The sequence below is a fragment of the Vanessa tameamea genome, chromosome 6 (assembly GCF_037043105.1).
Source record: "Vanessa tameamea isolate UH-Manoa-2023 chromosome 6, ilVanTame1 primary haplotype, whole genome shotgun sequence".
Taxonomy (NCBI): Eukaryota; Metazoa; Arthropoda; class Insecta; order Lepidoptera; family Nymphalidae; genus Vanessa; species Vanessa tameamea.
The window spans coordinates 1,116,443-1,132,935 of NC_087314.1; the positions used below are offsets into that span (position 1 = coordinate 1,116,443).

The following is a 16,493-nucleotide window of genomic DNA, read 5'->3' on the forward strand; positions in this document are numbered from 1 at the left end:
GAAATTATAACACACTGAAAGTATTGACGGGATAAGTTTGAACTATAAATTTTACATATAATTCAATGTCTTTTTACAAAAAAAAAATTATTCACTTTGTTATATAGGTTTAGGAGGAAATTTTAAACTACAAAATAATCCTCGAAACATCAATAGGATGAAGTCTGAAATATTAGATTAAATGTCAAATAAATATAATTGTATTTTGTTACGCGTGAAGAGCGTAAAATAAATAAATTAAAAAATACACCTGTGATTATCTTCTAACCCATTAAACCAAAACAGATTATAAAATATTGACGTCCGCCGTAGAATAATGGGTACACACACTAGGTAGCACATGTGCCTATCGCCAGGAAAAGGTAAAATCGCCTACATACATTTTTATCTCTTGTTGATATTTGAATATTTAAACGTAGCGTCTGCAATACAAGTTCGTATGTTTTGTCGTATAAGAACGTTCAGTTGAAAAGACGCAGATTACGTAATATCATTACTCACATGTTAACTAAGAATAGATCACATGTAAAACAACAGAAGAAATATCAAATGTATAAATAATTGGGAACAGTGCGTGTTATCTCCGTGTACATAGAATAACATGATCTTTTGTTGAAGTAAATCAAAGGGGATGCGAGGAAAGTATTGAATTAACATTAAGACAGGCGTTAACTATTCAAACGTTTTTCTTTTCACGTTACGTGTTAATATTTTCAGGATATTCTGATTTGCGAAGTGACTTTTGATGTCTGTTTTTTTCTTTATTTTTTTATTATCTCATAGCGCGAACCGTTACGGATTCGCTCGATTCAAGTAAATAAATAATTGAGCCTAGGAAACCAAGGTGTTATGTGTGTACTGTGGTTCTGTGTTCGACCCCCCATCGGGCCGATACAAAAGTTATTATTGTTTTCACTCTTTCTGGTCGTGTCAGGTACACGCTTGTGCACAATAATATGTCCAGCGTAGTTGACATTTTGATATTAATTCTAATTTTAATTAATTTTTGGGCACTTTTTTAGAAAAAATCATGATTATATATTATTATTTGTATCATTATCTTCCAGGCCAATGAACCGAATTTGATGAGCCAACCCAAACAAGAGCGAAGCCCCGGTCGACAACAAGTACTCCATACGTTCGATATTTGCGAGTTGTATTCGTATACATTTTCTTTGTTCCGCATAAAGCACAACAGCGTTAACGCTGCGTTGATTTTAAATTAAATAACCCTCTAAAAATATTCACAATAGGCATTCCCGATATATAAGATATTTGTAATTAAACAAATTTTTCAATTAATCAGTAGAACTATAACAATTTTCATCGCTCGAAGCGTATATAACAGACTACACATCATATAGTTCGTTTTTTTATAATTCATTTACGTTTAATTGATTAAATATTTTATCAGAATGTAAAAACAAAAAAAAAGATTCCGAGAATCGTTGAACCGTTTTTGTTTCAGTGATATTAATAAAAATGGTAGTTGAAAATTGTTAATACGGATACGTAGTTCGGGGAGCACTCACTGTGTAAACATTAATCGATGCGTGTGATTTCTCTATGTCTCTGTATATGTTTATGCCTTTTTCATAACGAACTCAGGATTGTTTGAGATCTTAATGATACATAGCTAAGATAAAACATGACAACGATAAAGGCGTCAGGAATTCGATAGTGTGGGTAGTTTATATCGCTATAAGACTCGATCGTTTAGACTTCTTGCATACTTCTATAGAAAATGGAAATAAGTTGGTGCATAATTTATATTGTGATACGTACACAATACCTGATCGACTACGTAGGTGTAGCGGCATCGTAAGATCAATAACAGCTATTAGGTTATTTAATAAATAAAGTTAAAATTCGAGTGCTTTCTAATTGATAATTTTCGACAGATAAACCCAAAAACTTTTTGTTGTATCGACCTGCGGTTTGAATGTAGAACCTCGAGTTCTGCAACTCTATTAAGCCAATAGACTAGTAATATTATTTATTTTGAAGTTACAAGTTTTCAGGATAAGATTAAAATAAAAAAAATGTCTAGGTCTAGGTGTTTTCGTGTAATGGGTAAACAGGCAACATAAGGACTGATGACAGAATAAAAATATTTTCGACGAATAAAAAAACATTTTACTTCAAGACCATTTTATATAAAGTTTTTACTTTACATAAAATGTTCGTCAATTTTTTCTCGCCTTATTACTTATTTTCACTTGAAAAATAATTATAAAAATATCTCAAACGTAAATAAATACTATTAAATGCTAAAAAAATTAGCTCCTGGTTACAAAACTGTAATTGTTTTTTAGAGATTTTTGTATTATTATTTAATTTCAATTAAAACATTAATAAATAAGGCATATTATTCTATATACAATTGAAGTTTGAATTGTTATACTAGATAGCATGTATAATGTGGCAAGCCTCTCTGGGTAAGTACCACCCCGTCGTGATGCCAAACAGAAATACTAAATAAGTAAATTCTATCACCAAACAAGAATAGTATTATTGTATTCTGCCTACTTTTTGCTGGACGAGCATATAGGCCACCCGATGGTAAGTGGTAACGACCGCCCATAGACAATGGCGCTGTAATATTTCGTATATTAACCATTCCTTACATCGCCAATGCGCCACCAACCTTGGGAACTAAGATGTTATATTCCTTGTGCCTGTAGTTACAATGGCTCACCCTTCAAACCGGAACACAACAATACTGAGTACTGTTGTTTGGCGGTAGAATATCTGATAAATGGATAATACCTACCCAGACGGCTTGCACACGGCCCTACCACCAAGTAAAAGATAAGATGCTACATAAGATGACGTGCCATTTGGACACTTGCTTCCTATAAATTTTACAATTATTATGGTCAATATCATTATCTGACATTTGACACTCGCGTTCTGCGGTGAGTTTCGAGTTTCTTCTTACAGAATACCCCTGCTGGTTCGAAGCTGTAAAAACAATAAGGGATGGGATGGAAGATGTGGTTGGTGCTGGTGAGCACTAACCATGACAATTTGACAGAGCATCTATATACTTTAAATTGAATAAAAAATTAAATTACATTTAACTTATTTTGTAAAATGACGATAATGCTTGTAAGATTTATTTGAATAAAATATGTTGTGTGTGACTAACAATAAAGCCGAAACAGTTAAACTACTAAGATTATAAGTGAACAGTTCATTTGTTTTTCCCGATTCAGCTAATAAAACTATCATGTAACTCTCTCATCACGCTGCTTATTGTTACAAGTAACGAACTTTTGAATCATCGTGTTAGTGTCGAATCTGATGTAAAGCTACCACCGATTCGGAAGCAGATTCTACCGTGAAAATCCGGCGAGAAAATAAGTTTCTGTTTTCCACCATTTTAATTACAGAGTAATTCAGTAAATTACCATTAAACTTTTATATATCCAGTCTAGAAATCCAAGTCTAAATCGTTTGTTATCTTCAATATAATCTTGTAATGAGTATTATGCCTTGTTTATCGATGCTGTTTGAACATGATCTGTGGATTTTTAAATATACGAAGTTAAAAATAACTAAACAGCGTTACACTCCGAATCATATATACGCGAATATCAATATAAATGCAAGTATGTATGACGACCTCCGTGGTCGAGTGGTATGTACACCGGTTTTCATGGGTACGCCACTCCGAGGTCCCGGGTTCGATTCCCGGCCGAGTCGATGTAGAAAAAGCTCATTAGTTTTCTATGTTGTCTCGGGTCTGAGTGTTTGTGGTACCGTCGTTACTTCTGATTTTCCATAACACAAGTGCTTCAGCTACTTACATTGGGATCAGAGTAATGTATGTGATGTTGTCCAATATTTATATTTATATATACATTTATGTTTCTCAATGATTAGAGTGATTCATGCATAAGTGCTGGGTGTCAACGATACGAGTGAGGCGTCTGTTTTCGATAGTGCTAATTAATTCTTGTCATCAATGTACAAGGTAAGGTAATTACAGGGTGCGGTAAACTGACACGTGTTCAGAGTTGATTCCCTTGTCTTATCTACAGTTTCCTTTACGAGATTAGTGTTACACTTCTCACGGGCTCAGTCCTTTACGTCATGACTCGGTTAATGAAATTGTATACATACTATCATATAAGGCGTGTTAAAAGCCTTAGATTATATATATATAATCTAAGTTGGTGGATTCACTAATGACAGAATTTCATATTTAAATTTCGTAAATAAGTACGTAATAAGAATTATTTAACTCTTAGTGTGACGTATTCAACATGATGCCTATGATTTAGCAAGAATACTTTTGCTAAAGCGATAATACTATAAAAACATTATAAGATGTATCGCAGCATCAAACATATTACAATCGATTTTCAATTTTATTTCATGGGAATAAAACTCAATTTCAAATACTACTCTGTATATCTAAAGTTAAACGTAGCCTAGTAAACATAAATGTTGCATAGAGGTGTGAGTAGGAATAGATTAAGCAAGTAGGCAGTGGTATGTACAAATTCCACAATTTAAAGTTAGTGGCGCGCCCGCGCGGGCCCCGGTCGATGACCTGCGCGCGCGCCGCCAAGCCGTCTACGGCGGCCGTTACGTAATTTGACCTTAACATTAGGTTGCGAGAAATGGGGTCCTTTTGCTTGTACTAATTTTTGACGCAGTTGAATTATGTAATTTAAAAAATATGTGATAACATAAGCTTAACATTCTTTCGTTTTATATATGTATATATGTTAAATAATATGCTGAATATACTGCACAGTATAAATATCACGTAAAGTTTAAAATAAACATAAATACAAAACAACAAACGTTAGTTTACATAGATCAGCAATAACCGACGCTCTGCATTGGAAAAATTCAAAATAACGGACGAAGAAATGAAAACAGTAAACAGGCTCCCCATAGCCCGTGACAAGTAAATCGCCCGTGCGATCCGAGAACAAAATCGTATAAATTGTTTCAATAAGGCATAAATTGAAGAAAAAAATCGCACGTATCACGCTGTTACGATGGGTGACCATGGCATTTACGCTTCGCCGCCAGCCGCATATAGAGTTTGTGATTGTAATGCACTTTTTACATCGAATATCAACTTATTATTACTGTGATGCACTTCCTCGGTAATTTCTGATTAGGCTTCAAACACACGAGCAACATATTCAAGTGTTAAAAAATAAAAAAGTATTATTTATTGATAAGTACAGTTTTCATTTTATTTGATGGTCTATAAATTGATTATTTTACTTAGGTACATTTTGTTTTGTACCTACTAGTTTTATTTTTGTTTTATATAAGTTGGCCTTGCGCTTGACCTCAATAACATCTGATTTGTGCGGTCTAGTTATCGACATATATCGATCAACAAAAAATAAAGGAACTTTTGAATGATAATAACAAAAAAACAATTTCAAATCATAATAATTGAATTGAATTGTTTAGATTTGCAGTTGATCGATTTAAATCGACTCATGAGAAGGTGATTCAGGATGGGACGTGCTCACATAGAAGATGCTACCCTAAATATACCCGGTTTATATTGATCGGAAACAAAAAAGGTTTAAAGGGTGTGGGGAAGTGTAAGACAGTCCGAGTTTACTTCGTGGAGTCCATTAATTTCTTGATTTGACCAAATTCTATACACTGTGACGAACGATTATTCCTTATGTTGTGTTTTTTTTATCATTAATGATACATGAATATTAACACTAATTTAAGTCGAGGTTAATAATGATAATAATCTTTTTGTATTATTTTTTTATAAATATTCGAGAACATCATATACATTACTCTGATCCCAATATGAGTAGCTAAAGCACTTGTGTTATGGAAAATCAGAAGTAACGACGGTACCACAAACACCCAGACCCAAGACATAGAAAACTAATCAACTTTTTTACATCGACTCTGTCTGGTCTGACTGGTCATCGGTCTGACTGGTCTTTATATTCGACCAAGAACAATCAGCATTAAAGTCGTAGATATTATTTACCATCAATTAAATTACATAAGTATGTTATTCACATACTATAGAATTTACATACATTGGATAAATATCAACAAATTACTTAACAACAACAATTGATCTATCTCCACGATATTTTATTTTCATCACATTCGGTGAAATGTTCTTAGTGAATCCGGATCGCGTCTGCCCGAAATTGAACGAATGAAGAAACATTGTATGATTGATAGCAAACTATTACAAAAATCATCAGATTCAACACTTCGATCAGCTTAGAACTCATTTTTTATTGCTTTAGAATAAGAATATTCATTGAAAATTATATCATCGTGTTGGATATTTATTTAACCAATTGTTTTAGGAAAACTGATAATATGCGCTCTAATTGAGATATTCCAGAGGTCGCATGTGCTGATACCGCCTTAAATAAACTTATATTTAATTATACACCTCATCAAAAACCCTTTTAAATCATATATAAAATAGCAAAGTTAAATAAATATAAATTTCATCTCGCGAAATGAATATGATAAATTGAATGCTCCAATGTTTAGGATCCTCACATTAACATTCAAATGGATATGATATCAATTCAAGATTCAAAAATTCAAATTCATTTATTCAATGTAGTTGTATGAATATTATACTTATTGATAGTCAACGTACTATCACCGTTTCGAAAAAGAAAATACTCCTGATCTGAGAAGAACCGACGATAAAAACTGAGCGAATTATTTTTGTCTAATTATAATAAAAAATTGTTTTCAATTTTCAATGTGATAGAGCAATCAATATCAATTCCCAAGATGTGTATTATAGTCATGAGTTCATATCTCACTAATTGTAGAGTTACCAATATGAGTTTTTAATTTTTTTTAAGGCGTATATCGGCGGTCGGGCAAAGGGACCACCTGATCATAAGTAGTCACTATTGCCCATGGAAAATGCTAATGCACGAAATATTAATCACTCATTCATACAATGCGCCAACAGACTTGGGTGCTATGATATTATGCCCCTTGTCCACTGGCACATTCACCCTACAAGCTGGAACACAACAATACAAAGTATTGCTGTTTTTTTCGGCTGAATTTGTTGTGAGTAAAGGCGGGTTTCCACAAAGCTCAAGTAACTATTAAATATTAGTTAATAGTATATTAACTATTTCAGTACCTAACATAGCTTATGTAGTAATCTTGACTCAAATGAACGTCATAGATGGAAGTTTAACAAATGCAGGTGTCACGACGCCGCAGCGCTGGTCCGTATCCAAAGTTCTGAATTAATAAAAACCAATTTACATAGTTCTCTCTGTTAAGAAAATTACAATGTATGTTACAAAGTGCATAGCATTACATCGTAAGGACGATTGAATTTCTTATTAGATAAACTTAATATAACCTTTGAGTACAAAATGTATCTAAATAATATATAAATCGGTCTTAAGACCTTTTGGATATTGATCGAAATATAAGTGTTTTCAATAAATGACTGGTGTTTTGATGATAAAGTAACGACCGAAAACCTATACTCTAATCTGAGAATTATTATAGTTGTCGCCTGCGGCTTTGCTCTCGTTTTAGGACTAGGTCGACAGATGTCACAGGGTGAATTCAAAGCTTGCTTCATCTAGTATTGGAATTAGAATTTCATGAAATTCAATTAAGACGCTTGACCATGAAAGAGTAACCGACAAAATTATTTTCGTATTTGTAATATTACTATAGATATTATTTAAATGGGATGAGGAGACGTCAAATTAACAAAATTAAATTAAGCATGTCAAAACCCTTTTAAGGAACTAAGCGTTTAACATCGATAAATTAAAAAGTTTTTGTAATCCATCATAATGATTAATTTTTACTACAGTGAATTTTTATTACAAAAAACTAACGAATCGCCCCTTTGTCGCTTGGCTTTGCTTCGAAAATGATATTAACATAGATATTTATATAATTTATACCATATAACTCAGGAATAATCTAGCATTGTACAAGGGAAAAAACATTGACAAAGGATCATTAGTTCCGAAGATTCCTTACATACAAACAAACAAATTTTACCTCTTTAAAACATTAGTATCCATACACATACATCGGATACATAATATATGAGACTTTTATTATTGTCTTTATATTATATACAGAGTATATTGAAACTTTATTGCAATGTTGTTATTACATAAAAACATTTCCATAGCTAACATTAATTAGGCTTAATTAATATTCTCTGATTGCATTGTGCAGATTACATTACTGTAATATTAATAGGTTAGATTCACACAAAAGCACTAATTAGATGAATAAGGTAGTCTTCCTGCCCGAATTTCGACCACTAGCTAACATATTGATATAATATCACAGTACACGAGTGTTTGCGTAAACTCAGATACAATTTCGTAATCAAATTGAACGGCGATAGAATATCGACGGGAGATTGAGCGCAGGATGTACGGTCTTACGAGCTTTCCGTAGCACGGGAGTCTAACATTACCAAGTGCACCCCGTACAGTTTCGGGATTCAAACCTAGGACTTAATGACCTAAATCAGTCAATACCAACGTGCCGTTTAAATGAAACGAACAAAGTTGAACGACCATAGAGATAAAAGCAAATAATTTTATTCTATTACTGATATTAAATATGTTTTATTAAGCGTAAATTGTCAAGAACAGTTAGTTTCTTAAGAAGACGATGTGTAGGAAATATGATCGCTCGAAACAAACTTGGTCTAACGGTCGGTAAGACCGTCGTTGTAATGTGGCAAAGAGATAAGCGCTTTGAAAGTGCACTTTGATACCAAAAACGTACTGCTATGCTTCCTGCCCTTAAGAAATGTAAGATCTTGGCGTGTGGACCTTGTTTAACACGTGGTTTTTTTCACAGTTTTTTTAGTTAGTAAAATTCTACTTGTGTGTATCTCCCAAAAGGCACTGGAGCAATGTGGAGTAAGCTCAAACCTTCTTAGCAAAGTGAGGGAAGACTTAGCCCAGCCCAGCTGTTACTTTACATTTTTACGTTAATTAACAACTGCGCATAAGTTTTAATTAAGTGCAATTAAATTTAGCTCTACAATATTAATGTCAGTATCTAGATATGAAAGAAACCAATTTCGACACCATGCGTTGAGTTGACATTTGCGACTGGATTTCAAATATAATCTTAAACACAATGTACTGATACTAGAGTATTTAAAATAACAATTATTATTATTATAGCCTTATTATAATAACTTCAGCAATATTCAAGAGTTACATAACATAAATAAAATATATAAAATTGAATTCAAGGCTTTCATTAAAACACACGGGGTACCCAAAGGTCCTACCGTAATTGCAAAATTAAAAACAGAATATATTATAGGTGTTATTAAATATTAAAGCACTGTCTTTTGGACGTTGCCGTTGAAACAGAGCCACTGGCTCACCGCATACCGTGTTTTTGCACAAATTTACGTTCACAAACAGAATGGTATATTCAGATTAACACGAAGGGTTGAAAGTTAATGTCTGGTTGAAAATAGAATTAGTTTTAAAATTTAAATAGTAAATTCTATCACGCGTTCAATGTTAAATTATATACGTTGTAATTTAACTGACTGATGACGACTTTGTTTCCATACCGTTCTTTCGCTAAAAAGGTTGTCATTATATAATATAAACTGTTTTTATAACTAGGAACTTTGTTATACATAATTTTAATGGTTTCCATATTTGTACAAATGGAAGGATTTATATAGGTACTAAGCATTATATCTATTTAGAAGTTAGTCAAATGAAATTATTCCGTATTCAAGTAGGCTTATAAAACTCGAATACAATTATATTGATATATTTTCTATTAATTTCTAAGCAAACCTTAGCGTCTGAGACGTTGTGTCCCTGTAATTATACTGACTCACTCACCATTGAAATCGTAACACAACAATAAAATAAATATTATAGCTATGTTGTTTGGCAGTGTGATATATTAACAAATATTTCTGTGAAGAAATGAATCGCCCTATTTGATTGAATGTATCATGCGCTTTCATTTTCTACGTGACTGGAAGGTGCTCTATGCAGCCTTTTTTGATCCGTGATCTTCATCATAGTAAAATTCAAATGTTAAGTATAAATTGACAACCAAAGGAAGTAATATAACGACCGACTACCTCCGTGGTCGAGTAGTGTGTACACCGGTTGTCATGGGTACGCCACTCCGAGGTCCCGGGTTCGATTCTCGGCCGAGTCGATGTACATAAAGTTCATTAGTTTTCTATGTTGTCTTGGGTCTGGGTGTTTATGGTACCGTCGTTACTTCTGATTTTCCATAACACAAGTTATAATTAACAATTTTTTTTGTTAACTGTATCAAGAAGATGACTGAAATTTCAAGCAATAATTAAGACTGAAAAACTGTTTATTATTAAAAGTAAAGTAACAGCGAGTAAATGTCCTACTGCTGATAAGGCCTCCCCCCCCCTTTTTACGTGAAGGATTGGAGCTTATTCCACTACGCTTCTCCAATGCGGGTTGCTGGATTCACATGTGAGTGAATTTCATTGAAATTAGATACGCGTAGGTTTCTTCGCGATGTTTTCCTTCAACGCCGAGATAACGCATGAGATTAATTATAATTAATATTACAAATTAACCCGGAAATCGGTTAAGATGTACGCCTTCGAACCATTGAGCCATCTCACATCTCATTTATTATGCGTTTCAACAATATTGTTAACTTTTGTGTTGTCAACACAATTCGCATTAGTTACAAAAATAACTTAAGCCAACAAAATATTAACAATGTTAAGTATAAGAATAACAAGGATTGAAAGCAGTTGCAATCACAAAAATTGCCAACTATTTCACTGAAAAGGTTCTATATATATAATTGTATGGAATACTTACTGAATAAAATTTAAGGAACTGTACATACATTTACTTGTTAAATTACTGTTGTGCATTTTGTACTCGAGGGTCTTTATATTTCAAACAAAATGAGACCAGAAGTAATTCTGCTTTTATTGTTAAAATTAATTATGGCGGAGATTTCCAATTTATGTAATCAACGTTTAAATCGGTTTTAATACTCCTATTAGTTTTATGGAGCGATTAATTTCGACAAAGTTAAAAAGGTATGTTTGATAACGTAAAAATATGAACTAGTCCGTCCGAACGTTATTTATTCTCATAAATTGTTTTAAATGCTGACGTTTAATATGATGCTAGTTATTATTTGCGAATGCATTAATATTACTGTTATGATAATATATTCTACCGTTCAGACAACATTGCTTAGTATTGTCGTGTTCCGGTTTGAAGAGTGAGTCAGACAATGTGACTACAGGCACAAGGGATATAACATCTTAGTTCCTAAGGTTGGTGACGAATTGGCGTTAAATGGAATAGTTAAAAAATATTAAGTCTTACTATCAGGGTGCACAAGTGCCCGTCCGCATAGTTACGTTATAAAAAACTAATAATTTATTTACAATCAAACCAAGAGATCGATTCGATTTTAGCTTAAATTATCTTAGAATATCTGAAATTTTGAATTTAAATTTGAAAGCGAAAATGTTAGTGTTTTTTACAAAAAGCAATTAAAAAGAGTACATTATTTTTTTCCGATAAGGATTAATATTACGTAACAAATCAATTGAAACGAGAGTATCGCTTTAAATATTAAAGTAACTTTGACTCAACTTTTGTCAGGTAAACTTGAAATTTAAGACGTTTTCTAGATCTTCAAATATTCAATAGAAAGTTTCAGTTTTGGCAACGTTCAAATTCAAATTCAACTCTTACATACTATTTCTAATCTGGCGCCTTGAAGGAATAAGTGAGTTGTTAAAAAATATATCATAATACAAACCTTTGTCATACATTAATATATCACGTATAAATCAATAAACAAAAATGAAAACTTCCCATATAGGTAGAATGTGTAAATTACGATCTTTGCGTTTATATATACGAATATATATAATCGTAATAATAATTAATTAATTAAGTAAATTATTTTTTAATTACAAAACAATAATAAAACATATACAAACATCAAAGGCTGTTTGAAAACATAATTAACATTATAAAAGTTTTAATCTTATTCAAAATTGGTCCTTGAGTGAACTGTTTGCTATTAGGCAAGTTCAAAGGCTGAGTAGAATTAAATATGAATGTTTGTCTGGGCCCTCGGCGAAATTGTCCAACGTCCAAACATGGTTTCTTCGCATATTGTGGCCGCTGTTACTCAAAAGCAGGTTTACTTAGGGCCTTCCCGAGGCCTATTTCATACGTACTTATTTTACGAATTTATTTGTATTTGAATTTACATAGTATTGTTAATTCCTTCTGTTTGACATTGTTATAAGTTGAACCCCGTTTATACGAAACAAGTTTAAGAAATATGCGGGGCTGTGTTCTTATAAAGTGTACAATAGAGTATCTTTACAAAGGAAGCTTTATAATTGGTACTTAAATGGTGCGTTCACTCGGAAGATACCGCGATTCATATTACGTTTAGATTAAAATTGTTGCAATAGCTTTTTAAAAATCTAACTCTTAATTAAATTGTTTGTTTAAGCGTTGTCTACTTATTTAATGGAGCCAGGTGCTGCGCTGTTTAGATTTTCAAGTCAGTTGCGCGTGGTTTTATAACAGTACTAAGATATTTAATCTATGTGAACTAATATTTTGGTACGATTAGAGCTTGGTTCAAGTTCAAGTTTTAGTACAACATTCCTATAAATAACGCTTGAATGAAACGTCACTGACACGGAAAGGTTTCACTTCCGTCACGTGTACTTAGCGTACATTGTCACAGATTAAAAATACTTCACAAATATTTTCTTGACTTCAGTGATTTATAAAACGCTGAAGGAAGAATATAAAACCGTTTAACGAGATTTAATATAATATAATATATTAAATAAAGTCGGTAAGTCTTTTCGGTATTCTCATACCGAGATAATAAGGGCACAATTAGCGGCAGTCGAACGCTACGTTTACCTCGAGAGTTTCGTAACAACTTATGTAAATATATACCGACGAAACGATCTTACGTTCATTCAAATGCTAAGCTGGGAAATTAATTTTTGCTTGTCCTCGAGCGTGTAACGAAGCTTTAATGGTAAAAGTTATTAACAATGCGATATATTTATTCATTATATTATGTCGTGAATAGAATAAGGAGAAACAAAAATAAAGCTTAGGAATTTAGATGCTTAAAATTATTTTGAACCAAATTTTGTCAAAGTAATAAAAAAAATATGTAAGTATAGAAAAATGTTTCATTTTTTTTTTGTTTGGCCTAAACCGGAATTCGAACTATACCATATTATTTTTATTTATTTTATTATTAACTATATTATTTTATGCCGGATATAAAGTTTATTTATATAAAAACTATTTCTTACTTTTAACAGCACTTCCTTGATCTTATGAAACTTCTTTCATCGAATCTCTCACAGACAACCGTCTGTGAGAGATTGTTCCAAGCGATAAGACCGTCCTTGCGCACCATTTTTTTCTGATATATATGTAAATATATATTTATTTTACTCTTGTACTGTTTTATAAGTGCCTTGCAGTAATATAGAAATAAATCATAATTTATGTTTTTTTGTCGTTTCCGAAAAGAGAACATCCCAGTATGTTTGTATTTTCAATATATTCCATATTCAAATTATTCAAATTTACCCGTGACGGATAGCTAGTACATAAGTACGTAATTCTCGTAATTGATAATAAAGTGTTAACGAAATGTATGTCAATATTTCGTCGGTCTTGGTCGGAGAACTCGGTTCAACTCGCTAAAACATTAATAACAAACGAAATACGACAAATTAAACAAAATATAAAACGTAATAATTCGAGATTAATCCAGTATTCAAATTCCAGTGAGATATTAAGTAATATCTCCGTAAAGTTGTTTTAAGAACCGAAAGCGTGCTCGACGACGTAGTTTCTGCTAAACAGTTCTTTGACTAGTGAATTGGTTGTACTTTAAGCCTTTCCTACCAAGCAGGCCGGAGCCGCAACTGTTTATTTAGCAGCTGGAAAACAAGGAATATTATTATTATCCTGTTATAATATTCACTTTGGTCCCTCTTCCCTCCCTCTAGCCTCTAGCCTCACCGAAAGCTCTTAATGCCAAGTCGGCCTGACCTCATGCCAGCTCCATTAAGCCGTTTATACATTATGTATGAATTTGTTATGCCGTTTGATGTAAAGAAGCTTTAACTCAGGTAGTGCTAAGGTCGTACAACAATTTCGAAATGCCACTCCTATCACTCAAACTAAAAGCTAGTATTCGTCGATTTATGAATAAATAATAATTTATTGACAATTTTCTCTGCTCCGTTTCTTCGAATACTAACATTTATAAAGTAGATCTGATGTCAGTATCAATATTAATATTTTAACTAAGAATATTTCATCTGTCATTTTACGCATTAAATTATTTCTAATTATATAGTAATCAAGTTTACGTACGGTCGATTTAGAAACGTTTAAGACATAAGACTTGTATACCGATACGTAAACTGCTTAACCTTATCTTAACTATCTAAGTGGTTCATAGGAGGTGAATGACCTTACCCCTATTAACGAGATTAACGACATTATTACAAGTTATCAGTTGTTAAAATCAATGAATTAATTGTTTCCCGTAACCGTAATAGTCCAACGAAACTGTTTGCAATTCTTTGCACACATAACTTTATCATATTCTGTTGACGAATTAATTTAATTCCAATAATTTATCAAGATCATCCCCCTTTTACGAACAAGATTCTTTTGTTAAGCTAATACGAATATAATTAAAATATTTGCTCAAAGCGAACCAATGTTAAGTGTTACTGTTCCTCTCTAATGGGCCATAGCGTGCTGTTATACAGTCTATGACCTTCCCTAACAAATGTTAATCTAATCACAACACTAACACTTCTAGTCTAACACTTTCAGTTACTCCAGCGGACGGGTCAATTGGCCCTCTTAAGGTGACGTCATCCACGCGTTGGCGCTGTAAGAAATATTTACAATTTCTTTATACTATTGCTGTTTGACGGATTCGGTGGTACCACTCGGGCGTGCACAAAACCCTACCATCAAGTATTAGTTATTAGTTTCGATGTAGTAAGGTATGTCGAGTGATTTTGTTAATTTTATATATTAATTTATATAGAAGTATTTGTTTATCTGATTTGAGAATTAACATAATTCGATGAACACATCAAATGGAATATTAAGTCGTGAGATAACAGTGATAATACTAGATCGAATTTAAATCATACGAACAAAATTCAACATTAATAAAATTTTAATGCATACGAACCATTTGATGTATATTTAATTATCCGTTAACAACATATTTAAATAAATTAAACTCAGATTAATTGATTCATTAAACAAATCTTACAATCAGAAAATCTCCCACTGATGGGCTAAGGCCTCCTTTTTGAAGGTTTCGACCTCTCCACCACGCAGCTGCAATGAATTACGAGTGTAAATACAAATTACGCACGTGGTACTTGCGCGGGTTGGAACTCGGAATCATCGATTAAGATTCACGTCCTCTAGCCACTGGGCCATCACGGCCATTAAGTAAAACTTATTAAAACGAGCAGCCAATGGCAGCTTTTAATCGGATTGTGATTTTAATCAATAAATTATTTATAAACTTTGTGTAACTTTTTGAAATATTCAATGTTATTTCGAGATAAATGTATAATTATTTTGCTGCTATGCTTTGATGTTCGGTATCTTTGCGGAATTAAAAAAAAGGCATTATAGGAATCACAGCATCTCATAATTATATAATCAGCAGTTACGTTATCTCAACTGGTTTTTATTTGAAAACACACATTAAACTATTTAGTCGTTATGGCGGTAGCAGCTGAGTAAACTCAAACGTGAGCCACGCGTGGCGAGGACTAACCAAAGTGTAATTCGCACACACACAGACACACACATATGCTAATTATATAAGGAGTTTTATTGCCGTATTTAAAAATACTAATCATATGCAATCACTACACTATTCCATAAAGATATAGACTTAGCGTAATGTTAAAATCACAGCACGGGATAAAATCCTTCATTCTATCACACGCAGACAAGACGGTTATAACAGTATATATTAAAAATAACAGACCAATGTGTTCTATAATAAGGTAAACTTAAAACTCATGTCAAAAAATCATTGATAAACAAGACATATTATTCTATTGTTAATGATAAAAAAGCGTGGACTTGGTATCTGTTGTTTTCTAGAAAGGATATATAAATTTTTTATTTTACTTTACTTCTATACTTAAAGTGATGGAAACAAGTAACTACTGAGTTTCTTGCCGGATCGGTTGTAGATTTACATTTAATGACGATCGAATGAGAATGACCTTCACCTCCAACCTTCACTAAATGATGCAAATTATAAATTCTTTAGTGAAAAACAATAGAGCAAAGCCGAGACTTAAGGTTTATAATAATAAACAAACAACCAAGGCTTTAAACTTCACAAAAAACATTTGTCAACATAACCGC

At 32.5% G+C, this 16,493-nt stretch overlaps 1 protein-coding gene across 9 annotated transcripts in view; it reads right to left on the reverse strand.

Moving 5' to 3' along the window:
* LOC113393181 (polypyrimidine tract-binding protein 2) overlaps positions 1-16,493 on the reverse strand; it is a 459,009-nt gene that overhangs the window by 201,148 nt on the left and 241,368 nt on the right. The gene's annotated exons all lie outside the window — the stretch shown is intronic.